General features: G+C 47.1%; 1 protein-coding gene and 1 long non-coding RNA gene across 2 annotated transcripts in view; both read left to right on the forward strand.

The window, feature by feature from the left end:
• LOC124006827 (neurobeachin-like) overlaps nt 1–4,935 on the forward strand; it is a 121,104-nt gene that overhangs the window by 28,791 nt on the left and 87,378 nt on the right.
• LOC124006828 lies at nt 1,783–3,621 on the forward strand. Its single transcript, XR_006833844.1, has 3 exons — nt 1,783–1,899; nt 3,220–3,332; nt 3,602–3,621. It is a non-coding gene; the product is annotated as an uncharacterized LOC124006828 (long non-coding RNA).

The raw sequence follows: 4,935 nt of genomic DNA on the forward strand, positions 1-4,935 counted from the left end.
CACTCACACACCTTTCTAGCTCTGTCTACAGTCCATTTAACACCATAGTGCCTCCAAGCTCATCATCAAGCTCGAGACCCTGGGCCTCGGCCCGCCCTGTGCAACTGGGTACTGGACTTCCTGACGGGCCGCCCCCAGGTGGTGAGGATAGGCGACAACATCTCCACCCCGCTGATCCTCAACACTGGGGCCCCACAAGGGTGCATTCTGAGCCCTCTCCTGTACTCCCTGTTCACCCACGACTGCGTGGCCACGCACGCCTCCAACTCAATCATCAACACAACGACACAACAGTGGTAGGCTTGATTACCAACAACAACGGGCGGCTTACAGGGAGGAGGTGAGGCCCCTCGGAGTGTGGTGTCAGGAAAATAACCTCACTCAACGTCAACAAATTTAAGGAGATGATTGTGGACTTCAGGAAACAGCAGATGGAACACCCACCTATCCACATCGATGGAACAGTAGTGGAGAGGGTAGTAAGTTTAAGTTCCTCGGCGTACACATCACAGACAAACTGAACTGGACCACCCACACAGACAGCATCGTGAAGAAGGCGCAGCAGCGCCTCTTCAACCTCAGGAGGCTGAAGAAATTTGGCTTGTCACCAAAAGCACTCACAAACTTCTACAGATGCACAATCAAGAGCATCCTGTCGGGCTGTATCACCGCCTGTACGGCAACTGCTCCGCCTGGCCGTAAGACTCTCCAGAGGGTAGTGAGGTCTGCACAGCATCACCGGGGCAAACCTGCCCTCCAGGACACCTACACCACCCGATGTCACAGGAAGGCCATAAAGATCATCAAGGACAACAACCACCCGAGCCACTGCCTGTTCACCCTGCTACCATCCAGAAGGCGAGGTCAGTACAGGTGCATCAAAGCTGGGACCGAGATTGAAAAACAGTTTCTATCTCAAGGCCATCAGACTGTTAAACAGCCACCACTAACATTGAGTGGCTGCTGCCAACACACTGACTCAACTCCAGCCACTTTAATAATGGGAATTGATGGGAAATTATGTAAAATATATCACTAGCCATTTTAAACAATGCTACCTAATATAATGTTTACATACCCTACATTATTCATCTCATATGTATATGTATATACTGTACTCTATATCATCTACTGCATCTTTATGTAATACATGTATCACTAGCCACTTTAACTAACCACTTTGTTTACATGCTCATCTCATATGTATATACTGTACTCAATACCATCTACTTTATCTTGCCTATGCCGCTCTGTACCATCACTCACTCATATATCTTTATGTACATATTCTTATCCCCTTACACTTGTGTCTATAAGGTAGTAGTTTTGGAATTGTTAGCTAGATTACTTGTTGGTTATTACTGCATTGTCAGAACTAGAAGCACAAGCATTTCGCTACACTCACATTAACATCTGCTAACCATGTGTATGTGACAAATAAAATTGGATTTGATTTGATTTGACACACACACACACACACAGATCTCAGGTCTGATGTCGTGCTATAGGAAGTGTGGACGTCAGAAGTAATAAATAACTCTCCCAGAATGCTTTGCTACTGATCAGGGCTATACCTCACAGGAAGAATGCTCAGTCACAACATTCCCAGAATGCTTTGCTACTGATCAGGGCTATACCTCACAGGAAGAATGCTCAGTCACAACATTCCCAGAATGCTTTGCTACTGATCAGGGCTATACCTCACAGGAAGAATGCTCCAGTCACAACATTCCCAGAATGCTTTGTAACCATATGTGTGTGCGTGTGTCCCTCTCTCGTGAGGGCGTATCTCCTTGGCGACGCCTCGTCAGCTGTTTAAGTCGTCCAACATGACCCAACGCTGGCAGAGGAGGGAGATCTCCAACTTCGAGTATCTCATGTTCCTCAACACCATCGCAGGTAGGAAGGTCTTCATGTTTCTCAAAACCATCGCTGGTAGGAAGGTCTTCATGTTTCTCAAAACCATCGCTGGTAGGAAGGTCTTTATGTTTCTCAAAACCATCGCTGGTAGGAAGGTCTTTATGTTCCTCAACACCATCGCTGGTAGGAAGGTCTTTATGTTCCTCAACACCATCGCTGGTAGGAAGGTCTTTATGTTCCTCAACACCATCGCTGGTAGGAAGGTCTTTATGTTCCTCAACACCATCGCTGGTAGGAAGGTCTTCATGTTTCTCAACACCATCACTGGTAGGAAGGTCTTCATGTTTCTCAACACCATCGCTGGTAGGAAGGTCTTCATGTTTCTCAACACCATCACTGGTAGGAAGGTCTTCATGTTTCTCAACACCATCACTGGTAGGAAGGTCTTCATGTTTCTCAACACCATCACTGGTAGGAAGGTCTTCATGTTCTCTCAACACCATCACTGGTAGGAAGGTCTTCATGTTTCTCAACACCATCACTGGTAGGAAGGTCTTCATGTTTCTCACCATCTGCTGGTAGGAAGGTCTTCATGTTTCTCAACATGTTTCACCACTCACTGGTAGGACAGGTCTTCTATGTATTTCTAGGTAACATGTTTCACCCCTTCTACTACACCGGGGTATTTAAACCCTATGAGGTAACATGTTTCACCCCTTCTACTACACCAGGGGTATTTAAACCTAGGAGGTAACATGTTTCACCCCTTCTACTACACCAGGGGTATTTAAACCCTATGGTAACATGTTTCACCCCTTCCTACTACACTATGGTAGCATGGTATTTAAACCCTAGGAGGTAACATGTCTCACCCCTTCCACTACACCGGGGGTATTTAAACCCTAGGAGGTAACATGTTTCACCCCTTCTACTACACCGGGGGTATTTAAACCCTAGGAGGTAACATGTTTCACCCCTTCTACTACACCTGTTCTGTTCTGATATTCAACTGCTCCACCTGGTGTCCCTGTTCTAAATCAGTCCCTGATTAGAGGGGAAGAATGAAGAAAACAGTGGAACTGACTTCAAGGTCTATAGGCTCTACATGAACCTTACAAACTCTCTCTCTCTCTGTCTCTCTCTCTCTCTCTCTCTCTCTGTCTCTCTCTCTCTCTCTCTCTCTGTCTCTCTCTCGCTCTCTGTCTCTCTCTCTCTCTGTCTCTCTCTCTCTCTCTCTGTCTCTCTCTCTGTCTCCCTTTCTCTGTCTCTTTCTCTGTCTCTGTCTCTCTCTCTCTCTCTCTCTCTCTCTCTCTCTCTCTCTCTCTCTCTCTCTCTCTCTCTCTCTCTCTCTCCCCGTAGGGAGGACCTACAATGATCTGAACCAGTACCCAGTGTTTCCTTGGGTTCTCACTAACTATGAGTCAGAGGAGCTGGACCTCACTCTGCCCGGCAACTTCAGAGACCTATCGAAGGTGAGAACACATAGACCAACATTATTATCAGCTTTTTTTTCTTCTTCACTAATTGGTCTTCTGACCAATCACATCAGCTCTGAATAATATCTGACGAGAAAAGATCTGATGTGATTGGTCAAAAGACTAACTAGTGCCTGTGTCAACACAGCTTACTCCCCTCAAAATAACCCAATGGATATTTCTGTTATTATGGTACTATGTGCTCCCGTCTGACTTGAGCCATGTTGCAGCGTTATGTATTTGGAACTCTTTGTGATCCCCTGCAGCCAATCGGAGCGTTGAACCCCGGGCGAGCTGTGTTTTATGCAGAACGCTATGATACCTGGGAGGAGAGGACGGAACGCCTCCACATCACTACGGCTCCCTCTACTCTACCGCTAACACCACACTGCTATGGATGCTGCGGATAGTGAGAACACACACACACACAGACACACACACACACACACACACACACACACACACACACACACACACACACACACACACACACACACACACACACACACACACACACACACACACACACACACACACACACACACATACACACACACACACATACACACACACACAGACACAGACACACACACACACACACACACACACACACACACACACACACACACACACATACATACATACACGCACACACACACACATACACATACACACACACACACACACACACACACACACACACACACACACACAGACACACAGACACACACACACACACACACACACACACACACACACACACACACACACACACACACACACACACACACATACATACACACACATACACACACACAGAGACAGACACAGACACACACACACACACACACACACACACACACACACACACACACATACACGCACACACACACACACACATACACACACACACAAGGTGGCACACACACATACAGACATAGCACACACACACACACACACACACACACACACACACACACACACACACACACACACACACACACACACACACACACACACACATACACACACACACAGACACAGACACACACACACACACACAACACGCACACACACAGCACACACACGCTACATACATACACGCACACACACACACATACACATACACACACACACACACACACACACACACACACACACACACACACACACACACACACACACACACACACACACACACACACACACACACACACACACACACACACACACACACATACACACACACACACATACACACAGACACAGACACAGACACACACACACACACACACACACACACACACACACACACACACACACACACACACACACACACACATACATACATACACGCACACGCACACACACACACACACACATACACACACACACACACACACACACACACACACACACACACACACACACACACACACACACACACACACACACACACACACACACACACACACACACACACACACACACACACACACACACACACACACACACACACACACACACACACACACACACACACACACACACACACACACACACACACACACACACACACACACACACACACACACACACA

Source organism: Oncorhynchus gorbuscha, linkage group LG20 (genome assembly GCF_021184085.1).
Source record: "Oncorhynchus gorbuscha isolate QuinsamMale2020 ecotype Even-year linkage group LG20, OgorEven_v1.0, whole genome shotgun sequence".
Lineage (NCBI taxonomy): Eukaryota > Metazoa > Chordata > Actinopteri > Salmoniformes > Salmonidae > Oncorhynchus > Oncorhynchus gorbuscha.